General features: G+C 40.6%; 2 long non-coding RNA genes across 3 annotated transcripts in view; one reads left to right on the top strand and one right to left on the bottom strand.

Annotated features, from left to right (window-relative positions):
• LOC111763165 (uncharacterized) overlaps nucleotides 1-17,852 on the top strand; it is a 112,869-nt gene that overhangs the window by 17,514 nt on the left and 77,503 nt on the right. The gene's annotated exons all lie outside the window — the stretch shown is intronic.
• Nucleotides 14,662-17,852, bottom strand: part of LOC131275328 (uncharacterized) — a 6,745-nt gene continuing 3,554 nt past the window's right edge. The window contains exon 2 of the long non-coding RNA XR_009182756.2: nucleotides 14,662-16,838. This is a non-coding gene — a long non-coding RNA (uncharacterized lncRNA). The remainder of the gene's footprint in view (nucleotides 16,839-17,852) is intronic.

The raw sequence follows: 17,852 nt of genomic DNA, 5'->3' as shown, positions 1-17,852 counted from the left end.
CCCACCTATTATTTATTTCCAGGTTCATTCCATATGATCTGAGAGGATGCATTGTATAATTTCAATCTTTTTATATTTATTGAGACCTGCTTTGTGACTAAATATTTGGTCTATCCTGGAGAAAGATCCATGAGCACTTGAGTAGAATATATAACCTGCTGATTTTGAATGCAACGTTCTGTATGTGTCTGTTAGGTCTAGCTTGTTTATCATATTGTTCAAGTTCTCTGTTTCCTTATTGATCTTCTGTCTAGTTGTAGCTATTGATGTAAGAAGCATGTCAAAGTCTCTAGCAATTATTGTAGAGATGTCTGTTTCTTCTTTCAGTTTTTCCAGAGTTTGCCTCATGTGTTTTGGGGCCCCTGGTTAAATGCATAAATATTTAGGGCTGTTATTACTTTCCTGGTGGATTGTCCCTTTTATTAATATATAATGGCCTTCTGAATCTCTTACAACTTTTTTGCATTTAAAGTCTCTTTTGTCCTATATTTGTAGAGTCACCCCTGCTCTTTTTTGGTTACTCTCTGTGTGGAATATCTTTTAACATCCTTTCATTTTCAGCCAGTTTGTATCCCTGGATCTAAGGTGAGTCTCTTGTGGACAGCCGATGATGGTTCATGTTTTTTTATCCATTCTATCATCCTTTATCTCATTTGGGGAGTTTAATCCATTCATATTCAGTGATATTACTGTAAATGCATTATTTACTTCTACCATTTTATTCTTTGCCTTTCATATGTCATATCTTATTTTTGTCTATTGTTTTGACCTTTGGTTATTCTTTCTCATAGTTTTCCCTTCTATACCCTCCTTTAAGCCTCTCTCTCCTATTTTTTCCTTTCAGGCTATAGGTCTCCCTTTAGTGTGCTTCCTGCAGAGCTGGATTCCTTTTTACAGACTCTCTTAGTTTTTCTTTATTTGTTAATGTTTTAAACTCACCTTCATATTTGAAGGACAGTTTTGCTGGATGAAGAATTCTCAACTGGCAATTTTTCTCTTTCATTATCCTTCTTCTCACCTCTATGGTTTCTTTTTTTTTTTTAAAGATTTATTTTTTTAATTTCTCTCCCCTTCCCCCCCCAACCTCCTGTTGTCTGCTCTCTGTGTCCATTTGCTGCATGTTCTTCTTTGTCCTCTTCTTTTGTCAGCGGCTTGGGAATTGGTGTCTCTTTTTGTTGCATCATCTTGCTGTGTCAGCTCTCCATGTGTGCGGCACCATTCCTGGGCAGGCTGCACTTTCTTTTGCACTGGGCGGCTCTCCTTATGGGGCGCACTCCTTATGCGTGGTGCTCCCTTATGCAGGGACACCCCTGCTTGGCACGGCGCTCCTTGCGCGCATCAGCACTGCACATGGGCCAGCTGCACAAAGGACAAGGAGACCCGGGGTTTGAACCACGGACCTCCCATGTGGTAGACGGACGCCCTATCCACTGGGCCAAGTCTCCTTCCCTCCATGGTTGAGAAATATTCACAACGTCTTACTGGACATCCTTTTTTTTGTGATGGTTTGCTTCTCTCTTGCTGCTTTCAGAATTTCCTCTTATTTTGAGCATTCAGTGTTCTGAATACAATATGTCTTATAGTAGGTCTATTTGGATTTGTTCTGTTTGGAGTATGCTGTGCTTCTTGGACATGCGAATTCATTTCTTTCATGAGGGCTGGGAAATTTTCACCTATTATTTCTTCAAATACTCATTCTTCCTCTTTTCCCCTCTCTTCTCATTCTGAAACTTCCATGACATGCATGTTGTTATGCTTCATGTAATCATTCAACTCCATGATCCCTGCTCAGTTTTTTCCATTCTTTTCTCTCTGTTCTTCTGTCTTCAATTTCAGTTGTTCTGTCTTCTATTTCACTTATTCTGTGCTTTTGAGTCTGCTGTTGCATGCTTCTAATGTGTTTTTAGTCTCACCTATTTTGTCTTTCATTCCCTTAAGCTCTGTTATTTTTCTATTCAGGTTTTCAAAGTCTTCTTTGTGCTCACCTAATGTCTTCTTGATGTCCTTTATCTCTTTAGCCATATTGTCTTTCAACTCTTTGATTTTGTATAGGAGATCTGTATGAATCTCATTGGTTAGTTTTCTCAAATCTTGTGTTTCTTTTGGGGCTTTGATCTATTCCTTTGCTTGAGCCATTTCTTACCTTTTCTTAGTATGGCGTATAATTTTTTGCTTTTCCCTAGGCATCTGACTATGATGGTGAGTTTACTCAGAGCCTCAGTTTCTCCTCTTGAGTAGGGATTTAGTGGTGGGAGGCTGTGTGTTAACTGCTCTTCTTTGATTCTTAGCTCAACTTGTTATAGCTCTTCAGAATTGTTTATTTTTAGTTTGTCAAATCCAGGCCATGGACCCAGTACTGGTTTGCAGATCAGCTTCTGAGGGCTTTGGGGAGGGAGGCTATAAAGAACTGTAAAAGCCTCTTATTTATTTACTTTATTTTTCTTGCATGTGTTTCCTTGGTCTGCCAAAAGATGGCGCTCTTTGGCAGACCTCTCAGCTCAAACCCTGGTCGGAATATGTTCAGTGTAACCCCTACTGGAACAATGTGACAAAGGATCTTGCCTCAGGATATTCAGAGCCTTGCAAATCAGACTTTCTTAGAAGCTGTGCTTCCTTTGCTAGCAGCCCCCTCCCTTTTCCTGGGTATAAAATAATCCCATTCCTCTCTGTATTCTCAACAACCAGTCCCAGTCAGTCAGTAGGGAGGGTGTTTGAGAGGTTTGAATCTCTTTAGTCCCATTCTAGCCCCCAGGGTAAACAGTGGTACAGCCCAGTCTGGCCTGTAAGGGCCTGTGGGACACAGCAGCCTGGATTTGTTATCCAAAAGCTGAATCAACCTTAGTCTGTATCCTCCTCTCTCCCCTTTCCAGGGAAGTGCATCTATGTGGCCCCCTCCCTCTGTAGCCACTTGCCAGAGACCAGAGGACTCAAAGCTGTCTGCTCTGAGGGTGGGTGGATGGGAGCCTGTAGCTGCAATTTTTATTCACAGACTTTTCCCCTTGATAGTCTTTTTGTTTACCTTTTTTTTTCTTTGTCCTGCTCTTTTGGTGGTGGGTTCAACCTTCCCATGGTGTCTTCAGCCCTAGAACATTTTTTCTAGTTCATTTCTGCCTGTCCTCTAGCTATTTTTCTGAGACAGAAGTGAGTCCTCTGTCTCTCTCTAATCTGCCCTTTTCCTGGAAGTCTGATAATCATTTTTAATTCAGTCTTTTATTCACTTATCTAAGGAACATTTACTGAGCATTTAATGTGTGCAAACATTATGTTCTGAGGGAAGAAAAAAGTATCAGATACATCACTTACTTCAAGGCACTTAAACTTAGCAATCTACTTTGTCTCTTCTTTTTTTTTTAAATTTCTCTCCCCTTTCCCGCCACCCCAGTTGTCTGCTCTTTGTGTTCATTCGCTATGTGTTCTTCTTTGTCTGCTTCTATTCTTGTCAGTGGCCCCAGGAATCTGAGACTTTTTTTGTTGTTGTTGCATCATCTTTCTGCGTCAGCTCTCCGTGTGTGCAGTGCCACTCCTGGGCAGGCTGAACTTTCTTTTGCGCTGGGCAGCTCTCCTTACAGGGTGCACTCCTTGTGTGTGGGGCTTCCCTACATGGGGGGCACCTCTGCGTAGCAGGGCACTCCTTACACACATCAGCACTGCACGTGGTCCAGCTCCACACAGGTCCACGAGGTCCTGGCTTTGAACCGTGGACCTCCCATGTGGTAGGGAGACGCTCTAACCATTGAGCCAAGTCCGCTTCCCTCTTATGTCACTTTCCACATAATAGTTTCCAAAAGATAGCAGTTGATTATTAATTGATTGCCATTTAGGGAAATCATATTTCTCCATTAACGCAGAATTTAGAAGTATCTTATGTGAGAATTGTGAATGGAAGATTATATTTTTAAAGCTTAAGACATAACTGATATAAAAAGTTGACTTTCTGGCAACCCAACAAAGTTATCATATTAGATTGTGTATCCTATTACTAGGGTCCTTACCTGAGAAAAATCAGTAACAATAAAAAGTGATGCCAATTAGTCATTAGCTGATTGAGATTTGATTATTCTATAAGATTTGCAGGCTTATTCTTAGGACAGCAGGAAAGTAACCCTTTGGTTCATTGTTACACTATCTTGGTTTTCTGTCATGGAAATGTGTGACGTCAAGAATGATCTGTGAGTTGTATATGCAAATGATGATGTTTGGTACATGAGCTCTTTCCTGAAGACCTTCCTTGCTGGATAAAAGACTGTTATTAGCAGAGCAGAGGAAATAACTTAGAGGTGCCATCATCCCAATGAGTTCTTTTTCACTCTTGTTTTCTTGAGGTCAGAATTAGATTGGTCCATGAGAGAAGGAAAAATATGTGTGGTTGATTCCTTTTAATGTGTTTTCTGTGAAGCTTGGTAATGACATTGATTGTATTTCTGTAAACTTAAAAAAAATTTTTCTTCTGATGAAATCCTTCTCTTCAGTCATCCCCTCAGTTCTCTTTCCTTCCCAAAGGTGAACTGAACAGATTACTTTGTAAAAACAAACAAACAAAAACACTGTTTCCAACGCACACTACTTTCCAAGGTTGATGTTACCATAATGCTCTTTCTCTTCCCTACTGCTATCCACAAAATACCTTCTTTATGAAGTTTAGTCACCCAATCATATTACTCTCTGGGTTATTCCTTGGCACCTCTGGATTTTTTTATTATTAAATATAAAGATTGATTTTATTTATTTATTTCTCCTCCTCCCCCTGCTGTTTGTGCTACTGTCTACCCTATGTGTCTTTTCGTTGTGTGCTTATCTTCTTTTTAGGATGCACCAGGAACCAAACATGGGCCCTCCCATATGGGATGGAGGCATCCAATGGCTTGAGCCACCTCTGCTCCCTGCTTGTTGTGTCTCTCATTGTGTTTCCGCATTGTCTCTCTTGGTTGTGTCATCTCTTTGCATCAGTTTGCTGCACCAGACTGTGTGTCAGCTTGCTGTCTTGCTTGTCTTCATTAGGAGGCACTGGAAATTGGAAATTGAACCGGGGACCTCTCAAGTGGTAGAGGGGTGCCCAGCTGAGTCACATCTACTCCCCCAGATTTTTTTTTTTTAAACAACTCCAATTCTTTTTATTTTTTTTATCTTTTATTTATTCCCCCTGCTCCTTGTGGCTTGCTTGCTATCTGCTCTCTGTCCATTTGCTGTGTGTTCTTCTTTGTCTGCTTATCTCCCTTTGTTGTGTAATCTTGCTGCACCAGCTCTCCACAGGCATGGGTTGTCAGCTTTCTTCCGCAAGTGCAGGCCATCAGCTCTCCACAGGTGTGGGCCATCAGCTCTCCTCAGGTGCGGGCCATCAGCTCTCTGCAGGCATGGGCCAGCTTGCCTTCCCAAGGAGGCCCTCTGGGATACGAAGGCAGGGCCTTCCATTTGGTAGACAGGAGCCCATTCGACTGAGCCACAGCCGCTTCTCTGCTTCCCCACATTTTAACATTTCCACAGATCTAATGCCTTGATTACCCCACAAGTGAGTTACCTTATATTTATCTTTCCATGGCAGTAGAGAATCAGTGAAATCATTTTTTTGAGTTTATTTTATTTTCAATTCTGCATCCTAAGTTTTTCTGCATAAAGTCCTTTTAATATTCCAAGGAACAACTCTTATCAAAAGAAAGTTCCTTTAAGTCCATTTCCTGGAATTTTAAAATGAATAATTCTCAAAAAATTAAATATTTTTTATGTTGAAACCCTAAAATACTTTTGTTTATTTATTTATTTTTTATTTATTTTTCTCCCCTCCGCCCCTCCCAGTTGTCTGCTATCTGTGTCCATTCGCTCTGTGTTCTTCTGTGACTGCTTTTATCCTTATCAGCGGCACCGGGAATCTGTGTCTCTTTTTGTTGTGTCATCATGTTGGGTTAGCTCTCCATGTGTGCAGCGCCATTCTTGGGCAGGCTGCACTTTCTTTCACACTGGGCAGCTCTCCTTAATGGAGTGCACTCCTTGTGTGGGGCTCCTCTATATGGGGGACACTCCTGTGTGGCATGGCACTCCTTGTGCGCATCAGCACAGTGCATGGGCCAGCTCCACACAGGTCAAGGAGGCCCGGGGTTTGAACCACGGCCTTCCCATATGGTAGGCAGATGCCCTATCCATTGGGCCAAGTCCGCTTCTCACCCTAAAATACTTTTGATGAATTATTTTGTCCTTTTCCTCAAATGTGATGCACCAAGGTAATAATTTTGAGCCCTTCCAAAGAGTCCTAGTCTTTGAGCAAAGTGAACTTTCCTTCCTATATGTTATAAAACTATAATCTTTTCTATCATGTAACTCCAAGGATAACATACAATTAAATTTTCATTTATTTATTTGTTCACCAAATATTTATTGAGCCCACATTATATGCCAAACAGTGTTCAGGCATTGAAGATGAATAAATAAAATTTTCTGCGATCATAGAGATTACATTGTACTTGAGGATGGCAAACATAAAAAGATAAATATATGATATGTTAGTGGGTGATAAGTGCCTAGGATATAAATAAAGCAAGGAAAAAGGACAGGAGTGGATATGGTGGTCAATGAAGTTTCACTAACAAGGTCATACTTGAATAAAGACACTAGAGGATCAGTTACTTTTAAGTGTTCCTAGAACAAGTTTCCCAAAGAACATACTGTTTGTTCTTTTTCCTGTCAAGGACACCATCTCCAGCATCTTTTTTGGTGATGTAAATCTATCAACACAAAAGTATTGAACTACTACACCTATATACTCAGTTCATGATTTATAATTTGTATTTTATATCACATATGTTATAAGACATTCACAATAAAAATTTTAGTGGGATGAGAATTTGGTGACATCAAAAAGAAATATTTTATGTTTTTGAATCAGTCCCTTCCTGTGGGTATATGAGGTGTGTGGGGCCCTTTGATTGCATTAAATTAGGTTGAGGATCTTTTGTTTAGATTACTTGATGAAATAGATTTAGGGCTTTTGATTGAACTATGTCAGTGAGGTGTAAGCCAGTTTGGATCTCCACCCTCTTGCTAGATCTGATATAAATGGAGACATGGAGAGAGACACACAGGAAAAAAAGAGAGCTGCCATATTTTATCCTACCGTGTGAGAGAAAGGACTCCAATTTTGCCCACAGGGGAGCTGCAAGGAGAGAAGTCCCCAAGAGGCTTAAAGAACTGAGGTCCTGGAAGAGATGAGCCATAAGCCTAATAGTTTACAGCCAAATTCAGGAAGAAAGCACAGCATCTGAGACTGATAGGGCCTAAAAAGAGACACAATCCCTATGCCTGGCTGCCCACAGCTGAGCTCCAGGAAAGATGAGACAACAGATTTTGGAGGGGAAGGCAGACACCTAGGCAGAGATTCGCAGCCATCTTGCTTCACCCTGTGGCCGGTCAACAGGATCAACAGTAGCTGACTTTGGTGAGAAAGCACCTCTGATGGTGCCTTTATTTGGATATTTCATGGCCTCAAAATAAGCATTTACCCCACATAAATACCCTTTATAAAAGCCAACCCATTTTTTGTACTTTGCATCGGCAGCCCTGTGGCAAATGAAAAAAGGTGCCAAAATAGTTTGAGCTCACATTTAAAATATTATTATTTTGGACTCTTAGTTTTTAAATATCTTGCTAATTATAATGGTTTCATAATCTCATTAACTGCTATGTCAAGGCATTATACATTTAGATGATGTTTATTCTTAACCATTGTCATGGTTTGAAATTGTATGTGCCCCTCAAAAAAACATGTTCTTAAATCTGATCCATTCCTAGTGATATAAACCAATTGTAAGTAGGATCTTTTTTTAAAAAAATTTTTCCTTCCCCCCCCCCCAAGTTGTCTGCTTTCTGTGTCCATTTGCTGTGTGTTCTTCTGTGACCGCTTCTATCCTTGCGGCACCGGGAATCTGTGTTTCTTTTTGTTGCGTCATCTTGTTGTGTCAGCTCTCAGCGTGTGTGGCACCATTTTGGGCAGGCTGCACTTTCTTTCGCTCTGGGCGGCTCTCCATACAGGGCACACTCCTTGCACGTGGGGCTCCCCATGCGGGTCCACCCCTGCATGGCACGGCACCTCCCGTACCCATCAGCACTGCACATGGGCCAGCTCCACACGGGTCAAGGAGGCCCGGGGTTTGAATCATGGACCTCCCATGTGGTAGGCAGATGCCCTGTCCATTGGCCCAAGTCCGCTTCCCTAAGTAGGACCTTTTGATGAGGCTATTTCAGTTAAGGTATGACCCACATCATTCAGAATAAAACTGAATCCTTTTACTGGAATCCTGTATAAAGGGAGTGAATACAGGCAGGAAAAGATAGAGAGAAAGAGAGAAAGCCATGGAAGCAAGAAGCTGAAATTAGTGAAACCTAGAAGTGAAGGGAGAGACCAGCAGATGCCACTTTGTGCCTTGCAATGTGATAGAGGCGCCAAGATTGCTGGCAGCCATTATTTGGAAAGAAAGCATTGCCTAGATGATGTCTTGATTTAGACATTTTCAATTAAATGTAAAACCAATAAATTCCCATTGTTTAAGCCAACCCATTTCTGTCATTTGCTTGGAGTAGCCTAGAAAACTAAAACACCCATAATGGCTTTAAATCCATATATTAAATAGTCTTCTGGATTATACATCCTTTTACCTGATTTTCTGTCTCATATTCGATTAAATGTTCATTGTCTTTACCTCCTAATTCAACCCATGAGATAATTTATTTGAGAGGCAGAAGAGTCAGCTTCATCACTATTTTTTTTCTTTTTACCGACATTATTGGTTTTATCTTAATCAGTGACCTTTTGCAGCCATTTTTGCATGCCACTTCACTATTTTGTGGGATTTAACATATTAAAACCAAATAATATATCTGTAAATCCACTTAACTAGGCAAACTAAATGACAGTATGTGCTGCTGTGACTCGGTGAGAGTCAAGCTTCCAGCATTTTGGAATCTCCTTTCCCTCAGAGTCCCTCACGGACCATTTGTGATATAGTATCTTTTGTCGTTTAGAGCAAGGGTACAAGTGTTAAGACAGAGTAAAAGACATATAAAGTTTAGTGTTTTTTCTTTTTAGATGAAAAATAAATATAAATAGATGTTCACAGTTTTCTTCCTCTGGCACCAAAGGATTGCCTTGCTGACTCACAAGGTCTGAATATCTGTTTGGAGCCCTCTAGACAGAGTCAAAGAACTTCCAGAGGTAGAAGTCGCTGTCACTCTTTCATTTTAAGGGTGTAAATGACCTCATTTGACATATCGATGAGGAATTGTGTCCCAGGAAAGCACAGTGGTATAGAAACACTAGTAGTAAAAGAGAAAAATAGGGATACCACATTAGTTGGATGAGGATGGAGGGGGATGGGTTGTTTTTCAAAATGTTAAAAGGACTGAATAAATGAGAATTGAAGTGAGAGCTCAATAGGAAAAGGCAGGAAAAGTAGAAGGCAAAGGTTCCATAGCAAGTGCCCAAATCATGCCAACACTAAGAATTCAGGCCTTTCTGAACATGTCTCGAGGACCAAGTGGCCTCAGGAAAAAATACATGAGTAGACATGCTGAGGCTGAGAGCTGAAGCCCAGAAATAGAACACAGCAGTGCTCTCCTGGAATGGAGGCCACTGCTTAACATCCCAGGCCTGGCTTCTAGTGGGGAGAAAGAGGCAGGGTAACTGGGTTTAGTTTGAGACTGAAAGTACAGTGTGGCATACAACACTTGGATTATCATTAGCCTTCAGGTTAGCCTACAGGGAGAATGAGATTGATGACGAGGGAGAGGGGACAAGAAAGAAATGTGAAATGTTCTGTATTGCTGAAAGAACAATGAGAATTCAATAATTTGAAGTCAGTTGGTGATCTGGGAACAAAAGTATAAGGGTATCACACATCCCTTTCATTAGGCAGAACAAAAAAGCAGGTAAGACCATAGCAACATTACCATCAGTGTTGAAAGTGGGAGAGAATGCCAGTATGGGGGCTGGTCCTTAGTGGGGAGTAGAAGTGAAAGCAGAAGAGTCAGACCTCAGCATGACGGGATAAAAGAAGAAAGCCAGTCTTTAAAGGTAGAAGGAATCTGAGAGTCTAGTGATTTTTCTTTTGGGCACTAAGCCAGAGGCTTTCTTTTTATTACCATTTTATGTCATGATCCCAGGAAGTTGTGGCTTAGGAAAACTTCTAGAGTAAGGCCATTCTCTAAGGAAAGCTAGTCTGGATATCTTGAGGGACAGGCTAGTAAAGAAACTTAGTCAATAGCCCCTTTCCTTTTAATTTAAGGGGCTTAGTCAATAGCCCCTTTCCTTTTAATTTAAGCATATGATGGGAGCACATTGTCTTTTTGGTACAGGTTAGACTTCTGAACCTCAGAGACAGTCTAGCAAGTGGTTAGAAGCATGTTTTTTTGGGTCCACCAGACCTAAGATCAAATCTGTTCACTAGCTCTGAGTCTGTGGCCAACATAACCTCTCTAATCATCAATTCCTCACAGCAGAGTAGACATCATATTAGTATACATCTTTTAGAATAACTGGAGTAATAAATGATAATAGGCCACCAGTGTACCTATTGTATCAGTCATATGGAGCTTATAAAGAGACAGTAATTAAAAGGGAGCAGCTCAGATAAAGAGTAAATTTCCAAATATTTCAAATAAGGTCCTACTTATTGTTAAGTAAGGGCAGCCTCAGAGTGTCAAAGAAACAGGATGAATGAGCTAGGAAACTGGGATGTACACAACAGAACATCTTTCAATTGTCCTATTAAGCAGTCCATCTTAATCATCTTCAGGGCACATTCCCCCAAATAGGCTCTATTCTAGGGGGTATGCATAGGGTACAAAATGTATCTTAGGAAGAAGTGTGTTAGCCTACTTCCAGCTGCTGAAATAATGAAATAACATGTATGGGGAAGTGGATGTGGCTCAACTGATAGAGCATCCGTCTATCATATAGGAGGTCTGGGTTTAAACGCAGGGCCTCCTGGCCTGTGTGGTGAGCTGGTCCACATGCAGTGCTGCTACACACAAGGGTGCCATGCCACTTGGTGTCTCTGGCATGGGGGGGGGCAAAGGAGTGCGCCCTGCAGAAGAGAGTGCACCCCACAAGGAGAGCTGCCTTGAGTGAAAAAAGTGCAACCCACCCGGGAGTGACACCGCACACATGGAATGCTGCGCAGCAAGATGACTCAACAAAAAGAGACACGGATTACTGGTGCCACCAAGAATGCAAGCAGACACAGAAGAACACGAAGCGAATGGACACGAGAGCAGATTGGGGGGGGAGGGGAAGGAGAGAGAAAAATAAAGAAATAATGTGTATGTATGAGTTTGAACATGTGCCTGTATGCATGCATTTTTAAAAAAATAAGTAAAGCTTTTATTTTATTTTTAGGAGGCACTGGGGAATGAAACTGGGACTTCATATATGCAAAGCAGCCACTCAGCCACTGAGCCACACTGACTCCACTGCATATGTTCTTGAACATACCGTGTGTGTGTTGATAGGAGTGAGCATGTTTCAGGGAGTAATATCTTTAACTCTGGGATAATCCAAGTAATCTTATCTCTTGATGAAGATAAAGTAGGAAAGAACATGAGTCTCTAATATAATATAGAATTGTAATGTAATATAATTAATATAATTTTCCCAGGACAATCTTAAATTCCTTCAAATAGTTCAAAAATTAATTGTTGGAGAGTGGATGTGGCTCAAGCAGTTAAGCATGTGCATCCCACATGGGAGGTTCTGGGTTCGGTCCCTGGTGCCTCTTAAAAATAACAAAACAAATAACAAGCAAACAGATGAAAAAAACCAATGCAGGGGAGCCAATGTGGCTCAGTGGTTGAGTGCTGACTTCCCACATATGAGGTCCCAAGTTCAATCCCGGGCACTTAAAAAAAAATTAATAATTAGGATAGTGTGTAAGAACAGTAGCTGTAAAATTCCAAGGAATGGACAATATACCAGAAAATAAATAAATTATCTTTGGTATAGGAATTAAAGACAGAAATCTGAGATATTTTTCAGTGAGGTTCAACTCCAGAATCCTTCCTTTAAACTTCCAAGAAGATACAAGACTCAGTCCACTTTATTTCTTGTCTCCATTATTATTATTAGTTTTCATTTGTACTTGGTTCTGTGTATATTTATTTATTTTATTAGCTCCTGATTAGATGGAAATGACAATAATGTATTCCCAGAAAGTTTTTCCTCTTACGGAGAGTAGTGTGTGTAAAAATACGAGGAGGTATTGGCCATTCCACAAGACTGGCCTCAGCACGACCCAGCAGTCTCTCGTCTTCCATATGGGTTGGAATGCATATACAAATTTTTATGCTCTTTGAAAAAAAGACTTTACAAGGAGCCATTTAAGAAGCACATCTTGTCAAACTGAATTCTTAAAAATATGTTTTAGATCCTGTTGTTTGAGGAGCTTTTACTTCCTGCTATCTTCTCTCCTTGTGAATTCTCAGACCAGTGCAATCAGAAGTTAGTGGTTTTTAAATTCCTACAAGTACAAGACTAAAGGTACAGGTCCTGAAGGGAACAAGGATAGAGCCTGTACAAATGTCATAGTAAATTAAAAATATATAATTTGTAGAACAAGAAATGTATAGAATTCTACTTTGCCTAATTTAGAGAAAGGGGCAGAATTAGTTTCCAGGGACCTCTGTAACAAAGTACCACAAACTGGGTGGCTTAAAACAGAAGGCATTTATTTTCTCACCATCTGGAGACCAGAAGTCCACACAGGGGCCATGCTCCCTCTAAAGGCATTAGGGAAGATTCCTTCCTTGCCTCAGCCTAGCTTTTGGTAGTCCCCTGGCATTCCTTGGCTTATAGCAGCATAATCCAGTCTTTTGTCTTCATCTTCACATGATGTTTTCTCTTTGCAAGTTTCTGTTTTCACATGGCATTCTCCTTCCTGTATGTCTGTGTCTCCTTTGTACGGAAACCAGTCCTTGGATTTAGGACTCGCTCTAATCCATTATGACTCTGTCTTCACTTGATTACATCTGCAATGACCCTGTTTTCCAAATAAGGTCACTAGTGGTTAGGAACTCAACATTTCTTCTGGGGAGCGAGGAACAGTTCAGACAATAACAAGGATGCAGACAAGACATAGACATTTCATTAGTGTTTAATAGGTCTTAAATATATGCTCTTATTGCACCTGTAAAAGATAAACTATTCATATGTTACTATAATTTACCCTAGATCCTTCCTTCTTTATCATTCCAAAAGAATTACTGTTTGACCAAAGTGAGAGGTAGGCATCTACAGAAAAGGTGAGGAAAGGATTGAGATAATTTGAAAGTTAGCTATATAGAATTTTTATATTCTGTGAAAATTTAAATAAAATTAAGACTTACCATAATTGGATCTCAATAAGATGATGTAGAAGATGAACAAAATAATGCCCAGTAGGATTGTTTTGTCTTTCTCTAATTCTTTCAGGTCCTTAGTTAGGACCATGATTGCAGCTAAGCACCTATCGTGTTACTATCTCTACCACTCATCCATATACTGCCCTATACTGTTAAGTGAATATTTCTTGTGGATTTGTTTTTTCATCCAGCTATATTAGAAACTTTTTGAGGGAGGCCTTATTTGAATTTTTCTCTGGAAAACCCAATATCCAAGAGATAGTTCTAGGTCATTGAAAGTGAATTAATTAATTAGATTGCCACTCTGCTTCCAGGAGTATGTTAGAAGAAATAGGAATTTGGAGGGAATGGGGGTATGATGACAGATATTCTAAATCTTCCTGCTAACCTGCATTGACATAGTTTGGTAAGCCTAAACTGATGTTTAACATAAATGTATCTTGCTACCAGTTAATCCAATAAACCAGAAGAATGTATACTAATCAGTTTAGCATCATGAACAGAATGTAGTATTTATAGTCAGCAGTTTTAAGTACCAGTTCCACTAGTTGTCCAGTCAAGCTCGTCCTCACTGGACTTCAATTTACTGGCCTCTAGATAAGGGTAATATTACTACATAAAGTTGTTATTTAAATAAATTAGCATATGTTAAAATGTTTGTATTAGTTTTCTACTTCTGAACAAGTTATTACAAACTCAGTGGCATAAACAGCACAAAGTTATTTTAAAGTTCTGTGGGTGAGAAGTCCAAAATGGGTCTCAGAGGACAAAATCAAGGTGTCAGTAGAGTTGTGCTCCTTCTGGAGGTTCTGGGAGAGAATCTCTTATTTGTTTCTTCCAGCTTCTAGAGGCTGGCCACATTCCTTGCCTTGTGGTTGCGTAACTCCAACTTCTGCTGCTTTTGTCCATTTGCTTTTCTGACTCTCTGCTTCCCTCTTTTAAGGACCTTTGTGATGACATTGCACCCTGCTAGATAATTCAGAATAATCTTTCCACCTCGATCTTTAGCATAATCAAATCTACAAAGTCTCTTTTGCCAAGTAAGGTAACATAATCACACATTTCTGGGATTAGGAATTATACATGGTTGGGATGCCATTATTCTACCAACTACAGTGCTGTATAAATGTGCAGGTGATTTTACTGGTATACTGTACAGAAATAGAACAGAAATGTCTAATAGAAGAAGAAAATATATCAAGGAACAGAAAATTACATGTTCATACCTGCCTAGTTGTCATACTAAGTAATGAAATATATAAGAAGGGAAAGGAAAAGTCAACAAAGGAAATCTGTATGTATTTATTTGGAGAACTAGATTCCACCCACAAAAACAACTATCTCCAAGGGGAAAATGGACATTTAAAAAGATGACATTTCATTAAGCAGAAAACTGATGTACCAAAGAATATTCAAGAAGGAATAATCATTGCATGTTTTTCAGTTTCACAATACCTCGTATTTTTTTTTTCTGTTTTTCAATAAAATAATGTACCATGGTGTTTTCCACCTAGCTCTCTCCTTTTAAAGAATTTTAGTTAACATCTTTGTTAATTTTAATGCCAATGATAAATATTTCAGAAATCTTATTATGAATTAATAACTGTTAGTAAATTTTATCAATTGTTTATAATATTATTTGCTTATCACTCTACTATCAATAAGTTACTGATGGCTTGGGAGGATAAAGAAAGAGAGGTCCAGAAGATATTTTCTTGAAGTGAAAAATAAGCATGGACTATGAAAACAAATCCCACACTTACCAAAAGTGAAAATTCCAGTCATAAAAAAGGGGGGAAACGTTCACTGAATGCAGATGCTCATATCTCTTCACTTAAGAAATTACAAGAGAAAATTGACAGAAAAATACTTGAGAAATTGTGACATTTTACAAAAAAATGATAAAGGTTTTAGCAGGAGTTAAATTATACCATAAGCATAACTTGTGAGTTTTGCTAAGAAGAGAAAGAAATACATTTTGCCAAAAAGCATTATGCAGAGGTGAATGGGTAATTAGTGTTCTCTATTCCAGATACGGTCCCTCACTAAAGGTGATGCTTTTACTACATCTGATGACTATTCAGTATGTACCAATCTCTCCAAAGACCAAATGCTTACCTATAAAGGCAGAGATTGTTTAGGTACAGAAATCTCTCAAGCAAGCAGCAGGTCTCAACTTAATGACCAAACTAATCTCTGAGAGTCTGAGACTCCATTGCGTTTACATGTTTTCCAGGTTACTATCAATCTTATGAGATTTACAAATGTGTAAGGTGATCCAATACAGAACAAACAAAACAAGGGAAATTTAAAAAACACTCAGTCCAGCCTAACTCTATGTGAACTTGAACCCAGAGCAATGACAGAAATGGTCACATGATGCTCCATGCTATGAGGCTTAAGTATAGTGCTGCTTTTGGCTGCAGAGGTACTACTAGATTGTACCTAATAACATCTGTGTGAGAAATAGCTCATATCATGTTAACCAGGACTCCTAGTGTGTCTGCTGAGAACGTCTTACAATGGGCAGTATTAAAATCCTGACTGAGTAAAAACCAAGCCAGGAGAAGGCATAATAGAAAAATGCAGGGATTTCCTAATTATGCTTGTTTTCTTAGCACAACACCTGGGAAATGATCCTGACCCGAACAAATTTGTCAAAGAGCCAGCAAGGGGGCTGTCAGACAGGAGGGCGATGCTGATGACCAAGAAGATGACGTAATTCAGACTTGCAGTTTTACTGCCAAATTTGTATGTACTCACAAGGAATCTGGGGAGGAGAAAGAAAGTGGAGGCCAGGTGGACATGCAGCAACAAATAGAGATCTGGCTCCCAGAATGACCCAGGCATCACATCTACAGGTCATACAAACCCAGTGAGCAGGGTGAGATGAAGGCTGCCTCTGTTCTGGAAAAATCTCCCTCAGCTGAGTTGATTGAAGCTGTGGCTGCAGCAGTGGGAAGCCCAGCCCTTCTCCCTGGGAAAAGTTCTGCAACGTGCTGTGATGCCATGAAACTACAGAGCCAGCGTACACTCGTCCTCCTCCAGCAGCTTCATGCAAACAGATTGTGGAAGCGTTCCAGATGTGCAGAAGGCTGGTAATGCTTTACACATCGATCCCTTGGTGTCTTCCTCATTGGAGAGAATCGAAACACTTATGAAGAAGACCCTCCTCAGAGGGAGGAAGGCCTGGATGTTTCAACACTCGATCCTCCATGTCCTAGGCAGGCACTGTGTTGTCTGCATCTTATAAGTAATCCAGACAGCCCCTTTTGAAGTCTGTCTGGCACCACAGCTAGTTTAAGAGAAACAAAATACTCTGAATGCTGGACCCACAAAGACAAGTATCTGAGAGAAGGATGGAGGCCATGGTGTCACCCTGACCTCTTTCACAGTGTTCTGTCCTGGTGACATCAGGAGGAATATTGAAGGAAGGAATGCCATGTATATCTTGGTGGGAATCTCTGAAAGAGAAGGAAAAATGAGCCTGGCTGGAATGAAAAGAAGAAAATGACATCAGCTTTATATTTTGGAAAAATGTGACTTAGCAAGCAGAAACGTATGTGTTGTCTTCTAGGCCCTGCCTGAAAATGACATCTAAACACACAGACAGAAATCACCAATGATGGGCCTTGTCTCGTTCATCCAGCAGGGTCTGAGCCAGGGTGCTCACTCTGCCATTTTTTTTTTCAAAGATTTATTTTATTTCTGTATTTCTCTCCCCTTCCCTGCCCCACCCCCCCATTGTCTGCTCTTTATGTCCATTTGCTGTGTGTTCTTCTGCGTCTGCTTGTATTCTTGTCAGCAGTACCTGGAATCTGTGTCTCGTTTTGTTGTGTCAACTTGCTGAGTCAGCTCTCTGTGTGTGTGACACAACTCCTGGGCAGGCTGCACTTTTTTCGCGCTGGGCGGCTCTCCTTACAGGATGCACTCCTTGCACATGGGGCTCCCCTACGCGGGGGCAGCCCTGTGTGGCACGGCACTCCTTGCACGCATCAGCACTGTATATGGGCCAGGTCATCACACGGGTCAGGAGGCCCTGGGTTTGAACCGTGGACCTCCCATGTGGTAGGCGGATGCCCTATCCATTGGGCCAAATCCACTTCCCACTCTGCCATGTTGGATGCTTACAATTCAGCGACTTTTCCTGCATTTTTTGGGAAGTGGGATCTCACATTGTCTTTTCCAAACAACTAATCTCCTAATTTTATGTTCTCTACCTTGCTCTAAAAAGTCATCAGTGACCTCAGCAGAGTCCCAGAGACAGCTAAAATAGATACAACTCCAGGTATTGGTTCTTCTGAGGGTTACAGAGACCCACAGGTTCTATGGTCATGGCAGATGGAGTTCAGTGCCATGTCAGTTGGCCCTACTTTGGAGTTTGTGGTCCTGAGTGTGATGGAGTTGGACTCAGGTGTGATCTTTGTTCACAAGCCTCTCCTGTCACTTTTAGCGGACCTGTGGTTGGCGCTGGGGTT

Source organism: Dasypus novemcinctus, chromosome 22, assembly GCF_030445035.2.
Source record: "Dasypus novemcinctus isolate mDasNov1 chromosome 22, mDasNov1.1.hap2, whole genome shotgun sequence".
NCBI lineage: Eukaryota > Metazoa > Chordata > Mammalia > Cingulata > Dasypodidae > Dasypus > Dasypus novemcinctus.
Note: the sequence above shows the minus strand (reverse complement) of the source record. Positions and strands in the feature narration are given on the sequence as shown.